Genomic DNA, 9,288 nt, shown 5'->3' with positions numbered 1-9,288 from the left:
ACGACTAAAAACAAAGGCTGAATGTACTGCCTATATTTTGAGGGAAAGGCACTGTCTATTATTTAATTTGATCAGGGCAGGGCAGCATATACAAACTGCATTTAGTCCAATAAAAATACATGATATTATTAGGGTGATAAATAAAAGGCAGATGTTCCATGACACAAGAGTACTCTCTTGTGGAACAATAAGCTTACAGCACCTGTTATTCCCAGAAGGTCTCCCATCCAAGTATGCACCAGGCCCAACCCTGCTTAGCTTCCAAGATCAGACGAGATCAGGTGTATTTTTTTTTTTTTCTCTTTTTATTATCAAAAAATTCAATTTTTTACAATATTTACAGTACAATATTACAATGAACAATACAGCAGACACTATCCTAACATAGGCAGGTGAACAATTCACCCCCTATCAAATCAAAGAACCCAAAGAAATAAAAATACAGAAAAAAACTCAGACATGACTAAGACATAACAAAATCCACCCACAAAATAGGCAGATAAAAGCCACCCCCTAACAAAAAAATAAACAAAGAAAATATTCAAAATAATTCTTTCAAAAAATAATCTAATATAGACATTAGACATACTCCATTTCAGAAGTTAACCCTAACTCCCCCTCCTCCCTCCTCCATAGACACTAAAGTACTCCCCTTTATAAACATACTTTCAAATTTCTCTAGTTTTGCATTATACATTAAATCCACCTGCTTTCTTAAACCTGCTTTAAAAATTACCCAGACATTCACCTTTTTCCCTTCAAAATGTTTCATATTCCTTCTACAGTAAATTGCATACCTCACAAAACTCAACACAATATTCAACAGGTACACATTCACACCCAAACATTTCCCCATTACTCCAAATAATATTAACCTATCCCATACAAAGCTTTCTAAAAACTCTTTTCTCCAGTGCCTCCACAGTAAAATTTTTACTTCCTTAAAAAAACCTGTCAGACTTGGACATTCAACAAATAAATGCAACAAAGACTCTGGCTTCATCATACACACATCACATTCCCGCCTTACATCGCGGTTTATCTGATGTAAAATAATATTTGTGTATATACGATTATGCCGTATCATAAAATCCATGTTCTCACAATTTCGTTTATTCCCAAACAAAACCAAATTCTCCCACATCAAAGAAACATCCAAATCAATAAACATTTTTTCCACATCCTCTCAGCCGCAGGCCTCACACACACAGACTTCAACATACACTTGTACAATCTTTTCTGTGTTACTTTTGATAAAACTTGTTTCCCCGATCCTTTACCCACATAGAGACTTGGCAGCACATACAAGTCCTCATATTCCCCCCCTCCCCATTTATCACTTTTATCCACTCACCCGGAATGCATAATTTAATTCTTTCATATATCTGCAATACTAATTTTCTCTCCACTGTATCATCAACCTCCCACACAGTATCCAGAATTGCCTGCCCCCTTAAAAAACCCCGGTATAACCTCGTAAAGAAAATCTTTTACCAATATTAACCCAGCCTTCATGAACATTTTGTTGTACAGCACCTTCCCACCACTCTCTATTTTCGGATTCAAAAACACTGGCTGATTAAATATGTTGTCCTTATTTGTACATGTGTACTCAATCTTAGGAAGAAATTCCCCCCATGCCAAGAACACCTCTTTATAGAACTCAGGCACACCCTCCAACATATCCTTCTTCCATGCCATCAATAATCCACTTTCTTCACAACCCCCACTTCTGTACAAAAAATGTTTAAAAACCTTTTCCATCCATAATCTACCTCCCCATATAAGTATTTTTGCACAGTTTTTATTCTCATTGCTTTTCTCTTCACATCCAAATCTACCAATTTCAACCCCCCATCCTTTAAATCCGAGATAAGAGTTGCCCTTGCAATCCTAGTCCCCTTCCCCTCCCATAGGAAATCTGTAACCAAACCATTGAATTCTTTTAACACCCATTGTGGCATATCCAACGAACCTAGAACATAGATACATTTGGATGCCACCAAAGAATTAATCACCACCACCTTCCCCCTCAAGAACAGTTTTCTTGCCTTCCAATAGGATAGAGTATGTTTTATTTTATTCAAAACCCCAGTCCATGTCTCATCTCTCGTCCCTTCTTTATCCACCCCCAAAACCACCCCTAAAGTCTTTATATAACCTTCCGCCTTTTTGAAAGGGAATCCACAGTCCACTTTTTCATCTATCCCCACATACATTATTTCAGATTTTTCAACATTAAGTTTTGCCCCTGATGCCTTGCCATATACCTCAAAACACTCCATTACATTCTTCACACTTTCAACATCTATCACAGTACATGTAGTATCATCCGCATATTGCTGTATAACACTCTCCCCCCCATCCGGTATCCGTATACCTCGAATTAATTTGTTTGCTTTAATCATTACTGCAAGCGGCTCCACCGATAAACTATAAAGAGCAGCTGATAACGGACATCCCTGCCTAACAGATCTCTCCAGAGGAAAAGAATCTGTTAAAATCCCATTACATTTTACTCTACTCCTTGCATATCCATTCAGTAGTCTAATCCAACCTATCATTCTTTCACCAAACCCAAATTTCCCAAGTGTACGCAGTAAAAAGGAATGATCAACTCTATCAAAAGCCTTATTTAGATCCAAACTCATCACAAACCCCCCTTCCTCCCCCATATGCTTTATCACATCCCTTATTGTTCCCACTGTGTCAGAAATATCCCTCCCTGGTACACTATATCCTTGTGTCTCTGCTATTACTCCTCCCATAACTTTTTTAACTCTATTAGCTAAGACCTTGGCTAAGATCTTATAATCACAATTTAAAAGTGTCAACGGTCGATAATTATCCAAATTTTCACGACTCCCTTTATTTTTATACAATATGGTTACAACTCCTGTGGCCAGCGAATCTGGCACCACTTGAGTCTTTTCAATATATTCATACAGTTTTCTTAAAATTGGAGCCAACAAATCTGCAAAAGATTTATAAAATTCCGCAGTTAGGCCATCAGACCCCGGACTCCTATTGCAATTAGCTTCTAATATGGCTTCCTTAATGTTAGTTAGACTCATATCTTCATCACACATGTTTTTTTCTCCTTCTGTTAACTTAGTATCCACATGTTCAAGCACCTTATCCATACAGGCTTCATTAACCTCTTCTTTTTTAAATAAGCATTCATAATATCTCTCGACCGTATCCAGAATCCCCACCAAATCATTAACCTTTTCCCCTTTATCATTAATTAACTCCGTAATATAAATCTTCTCTTGTCTTCTTTTTTCTAAATTCAAGAAAAATGAAGTACATCTTTCCCCCCTCTATCGCATATTGCACTCTACTCCTTACAATCGCCGCATTGCATTTCTTCTTCTCATATTCATCAAGTGCATCCTTAGCCAGTAAATAATCCTCCACCCCATGACCTTCATCCTTTTCTATACACTCAAGTTCATGTTTAACCTTCTTACGTAGTTCCCTTTCCTTCTTTTTCAAAAAATAATTCCTCTTAACAGCATATTTTATAGTCAATTCCTTACATTTGGTTTTCAGCCCCTCCCACCACAACCCCATATTCACCTCCATTAACTGTTGTCTTTTGGCCTTCCCAATACATTCTGATATCATCTCAATATAATTTTCCTCCTCTAGCAAGCTATTATTTAAACACCACAGCCCACCAGATTTAGTATGTGTCCTTACTCCACAAGAAAATACCACCGCCGCATGATCACTAAAAGCTGTAAAAACATACTTAATTTCTTTCATAAAATCCCTTAAACCCTCATTTACTAAAACCAGATCTATTCGCGTCTGTTTCAACTCCCCTAAAACCACCTGCCTTCTAGAAATTCCTCTCTTGTTCGGATTCTCCTCCCTCCATATATCAATCAAACTGTTTTCAAACATAATCTTCCTTAAGACCCCCCTAGATACGTCATTTCTAAAAATAGCTCCCCTTTTCATATCTAATCTATTCATTTTAACATTAAAATCCCCTACTAAAATACAGTTACCCTTGCACCATTTCCCTACTTCTAAAAATAAATTCTTTCGCTCTATCTCATTATTCGTGCATAAATATTTATAATCCTAAAAACCCTATTCATATATTCAAAATCCAAAATTAAAATCCTCCCATTATTATCATTATATATCTTCTTCACATTTTCTACTACATCCTTCCTTAATAAAATTGCGACCCCACTTGAATTTCCCCTGCCATTGTTAACATAAATAAAATCCCTCCATATTTGTTTTACTTCTAAAACACATGCATTATCCCAGTGCGTCTCTTGAATACATAAAATATCTGAATTCTTCATTTGTACTATTCTATTAAATTTTCCCATTGTTCTCAAACCATTTGCATTTATTGACATTATATTTACCATTCTAATAAATAATAGAATAATAAAATATAATTTCATTATCCTCTACCTGTTATCCAGTTTCTTTCCTCTTCCACCCTTTCTCTTCCCCCTCTTCCCCCGCTTTCCTCTTCCTGTATCCTTCCCTCGTTCTTTCAATCTTTTCTCCATCATCCGTGTCCGATATCTCCTCCAAGTCCATGTTATCCATCCAACTCAATTTCTTGTCACCCTCATCCGTTGTGCTCCCCATTTATCTCCGTCTCTGGTATTGTCATCGTTGTGCTCCCCGTGTTCATCTCCGTCTCATGTATAGCCGTCGTTGTCGTTTCTGTTATTGTTCTCAAACTCGAACCCCTCTCCATTTCTTCACCCCCCGAGGTACTTGTTAGTACTGTGCTATCCCCCAATACCTGTGAGTCCCCCGTGCTTCCCCCCAGTCCACTCCCCCTCCTCCTGAAAACTCCCTCTTCTTATTTCTGAGTCCATACTACTCCCAATTTCATTCATCTTCTGGTCCTTCTCCCTTCTTCCTTCCTCCGTCTCTCCACTCTCCACCACGTCCTCTCCTCCATCTTCTTCTCCTTCTTGCGACAATACAACTTCTTCCTCGAATAGTGCTTGACTCCCCTCTTCATCCTTATCCTCTCCACAGTTGCACTCCGCCAATCTCTTTCTGCATCCACCACAGAAATTCCTTTCCCTCTCTCCAACACATTCTCTCACATAGTGTCCTTGCTTGCCACATTTGAAACACTTAAATTCAGGGCAGTCTTTAACTATGTGCCCGGGTTGAATACACAACCGACACACTCTGACCTGCTTGTCATGAAGGACCCTAAAATATTCTGCTCCCTCCAACGTCTCAATTCTTGTAGAGTAAGGCAATGATGTCACTTTTTCTGTGAACTTGACTTTGCAATAACGTGTCCCATCAGCCACCTCCGTTCCTGGCCAAACTCTCCTCCTTATCTCCGATACGGCTTCCACTCCCCATCTAATCAGCTTGTCCAGTATCTCACTATCTTCTACATATACTGGGAGATTCATAAAAGACACCACCAATTCCTTCACATTAACGTCTCTCGCCACAATCCTGGTGTCCTTTATCCGTATTCCATCCATTAACCGTTCTTTTCCTTTTCCGTTTCTCATCGTAATTTCATACTTCTTTTCTCCTTTCATTCGGCATCCCACCACCTCTCCACACGCCTCCTTAATTGCTCGTAGTAGTTCCATTGTCGTCACTTTGTCATCTCCTTCCAACTCAATTGCCACCGTGTATTCTTTGCCATATTTCCTTCCTTCTTTATCTTCATTTTTTCTTCCGTTTCGCCTTTTCGTTGTCTTTGTCCATTCCGTTTGTCATTTCCATGTTGTCCGTCATAGTGCTTAAAAAACAAAACTCTCCCCCAAGCAGCAAAACTGCAAGGGGGGGAAAACTATTCCGCAAACAAAAAAGTATATTTCGAAATCCAATTAATTAACAAAAATAGCTCTCTCGAAAAAACTCTTCAGCAAACACTCACTCACAGCTCAAACCTCGCACCTGTCGTCACTTCTCCAATCAGGATGGGCGTATTCAGGCTGGTATGGCCATAAGCGAGGGAACAACTCTTGGTACACTATATAAAGAAATGAACAAAATCTATCAGTGATTCGTATTTCCATGCAACTTAATGAACCGACTAAAAACAAAGGCTGAATGTACTGCCAATATTTTGAGGGAAACGCACTCTCTATTATTTAAATTGATCAGGGCAGGGCAGGGCAGCACATACAAACTGCATTTAGTCCAATAAAAATACAGGATATTATTAGGGTGATAAATAAAAGGCAGTTAATCCATGACACATATATTTTGAGGGAAACGCACTGTCTATTATTTAATTTGATCTGGGAAGGGCAGGGCAGCACATACAAACTGCATTTTTCCCAATAATAATACATGATTTTATTAGGGTGATAAATAAAAGGCAGTTGCTCCATGACGCAAGAGTACACTCTAGTGGAACAGAAAGCTTACAGCACCTGGCATTCCCAGGAGGTCTCCCATCCAAGTACTAACCAGGCCCAACCCTGCTTAGCTTCTGAGATCAGAGGAGATCGGGCGTATTCCAGCTGGTATGGCCGTAAGCATTGGAACAAATCTTGGTACACTATATAAAGACATGAACAAAATGTATCAGTGATTCGTATTTCCATGCAACTTAATGAACCGACTAAAAACAAAGGCTGAATGTACTGCCTATATTTTCAGGGAAACACACTGTATATTATTTAATTTAATCAGGTTAGGTCAGCACATACAAACTGCATTTAGTCCAATAAAAATACATTATATTATTAGGGTGATAAATAAAAGGCAGTTGCTCCATGACACATATATTTTGAGGGAAACGCACTGTCTATTATTTAAATTGATCAGGGCAGTGCAGGGCAGGGCACCACATACAAACTGCATTTAGTCCAATAAAAATACATGATATTATTAGGGTGATAAATAAAAGGCAGTTGCTCCATGACACAAGAGTACTCTCTAGTGGAACAAAAAGCTTACAGCACCTGGTATTCCCAGGCAGTCTCCCATCCAACCACTAACCAGGCCCGATCATGCTTAGCTTCAAAGATCAGACGACATCGGGCATATTCAGGCTGGTATGGCCGTAAGCACAGGAGCCACTCTTGGTACACTATATAAAGAAATGAACAAAATGTATCAGTGATTCGTATTTCCATGCAACTTAATGAACCGACTAAAAACAAAGGCTGAATTTACTGTCTATATTTTGAGGGAAACGCACTGTCTATTATTTAATTTGATCAGGGCAGGTCAGGGCAGCACACACAAACTGTATTTAGACCAATAAAAATACATGATATTATTAGGGTGATAAAAAAAGGCAGTTGCTCCATGACACAAGAGTACTCTCTAGTGGAACAAAAAGCATACAGCACCTGGTATTCCAAGGCAGTCTCCCATCAAAGTATTAACCAGGCCCGATCGTGCTTAGCTTCCGAGATCGGACGAGATCGGGCGTATTCAGGCTGGTATGGCCGTAAGCATGGGAACAACTCTTGGTACACTATATAAAGACATGAACAAAATGTATCAGTGATTCGTATTTCCATGCAACTTAATGAACCGACTAAAAACAAAGGCTGAATGTACTGCCTATATTTTCAGGGAAACGCACTGTCTATTATTTAATTTGATCAGGTTAGGACAGCACATACAAACTGCATTTAGTCCAATAAAAATACAGGATATTATTAGGGTGATAAATAAAAGGCAGTTGCTCCATACATTCACTAACTGTAAATCGCTCTGGATAAGAGCGTCTGCTAAATGACTAAAATGTAAATGATGGCAGCTGGTCCTTTTGTGGCAGGGCTGAAATGCAGTGTAAATGTTTTTTGGGGGATTAAGTTCATTTTCATGGCAAAGAGGGACTTTGCAATTAATTGCAATTCATCTGATCGCTCTTCATGACATTCTGGAGTATATGCAAATTGCCATCATCAAAACTGAGGCAGCAGACTTTGTGAAAATTAGTATTTGTGTCATTCTCAAAACTTTTGACCACGACTGTCTGTACTGACATGTATGTGTAACTGATAGATGCACACACACGACATGTTCATGTTTCTAAATGCATGTCAATTGTATTTTGTCTGTAATGTCTTGTTCGTTATGTGTCGGACCCCAGTAAGACTAGCTGTCACCATTGATGTCAGCTAATGGGGATCCTAATAAATCAAATCAAATCAAGAGAGGATAGGCTGTGCTCAGTAAACTGACTACAGTTTGCAAGCCCACCTCCTGTCCTGACTGAGCAATTGATTTCTCCAATCTCTGAAAACTGCATTAGCCAAAACACATTGGTCGAGAGAAGGTCAGTGCCATCATGATGATGGAACGACAAGTTCACTAAACCCAGCACTCAATCACACAGGCATATGCATGCACGTACACACACACACACAAACGCAGGCAGATAGGCAGGAATGCATGCGCGCACATACACATATATTTGTGTATTGATTCTGATATTACAACACCTTGCACTATTCACTGAGATAACACCACTAGACCAGAGTCCCAAGGTACAGTATATGATTCCCCGTCCTACCTAGTTCTGCTTGGTTTAATGTTTGAAGTTAAAATGTTTATCCTGTAAATGTATAATAGACTTCATGCCGGCTGTGACCACAGTGGTGGAGGTCATAACACAGAGACATGGCTGCCTTTATTTGTTTAGCTACTGGCCCTCACTAAAAGGAATCCAATAAGCCATCAGGATGCACCCTGTGGCCATACAAGTGTCTAGGGGTCTGAAAGGAAGACTAGGTAGAGTGCATAAACACACTGACAGACACACATAGAAGAAAACACACATCGTCCCTCTATAGGACACTTACTACCAACACACCCACATGTACATTAACCCTCTGAAACACATACACACACCCTGCATTTATCTGGCCATTAATGGTCTTGGCTGGAGGATGAAGGCATTTGTTATCGTCTTCAGGAGAGGCTAAGGTTTGTTCATCATCACTACCCAAGAGGCACCACTCTGATCTCTCTGTGCCAGTCTTTGTGTGCGGCTCTCTGTGGATTCACCCAGGCTCACTGGCCTGTAAAGCAATCTAATCTTCACTGGACTGCAAGAGCCTTACTGCCTTTACAGAGAGCTGCAGGGCTAAACTGTAGCCAAACACTGAACTGGCAGTTTTTTATCGTTTTCAAATTAATGGCAACATTAATGATCTTTACTATCATTGGATAAAAACATATTACACATGTAACAGTCTTGGGAGGATAAAAGAGAGCGAGAGCGCGAGAGAGAGAGAGAGAGAGAGAGAGAGAGAGAGAGAGAGAGAGGGAGAAATAGGAGGATTCATTGGATAA

At 39.4% G+C, this 9,288-nt stretch overlaps 1 non-coding gene and 2 pseudogenes across 1 annotated transcript; all 3 read right to left on the bottom strand.

The window, feature by feature from the left end:
* Nucleotides 1-6,392: 6,392 nt before the first annotated feature.
* LOC121583759 lies at nucleotides 6,393-6,511 on the bottom strand. Its single transcript, XR_006003615.2, has one exon. It is a non-coding gene; the product is annotated as a 5S ribosomal RNA (ribosomal RNA).
* A 415-nt stretch (nucleotides 6,512-6,926) lies between these two features.
* On the bottom strand, nucleotides 6,927-7,045 carry LOC121560638 (annotated as a pseudogene).
* A 274-nt stretch (nucleotides 7,046-7,319) lies between these two features.
* On the bottom strand, nucleotides 7,320-7,438 carry LOC121560631 (annotated as a pseudogene).
* Between the last annotated feature and the right edge of the window lie 1,850 nt (nucleotides 7,439-9,288).

Source organism: Coregonus clupeaformis, unplaced genomic scaffold (genome assembly GCF_020615455.1).
Source record: "Coregonus clupeaformis isolate EN_2021a unplaced genomic scaffold, ASM2061545v1 scaf1320, whole genome shotgun sequence".
NCBI lineage: Eukaryota > Metazoa > Chordata > Actinopteri > Salmoniformes > Salmonidae > Coregonus > Coregonus clupeaformis.
This window is presented reverse-complemented; position numbering and strand designations above follow the sequence as displayed.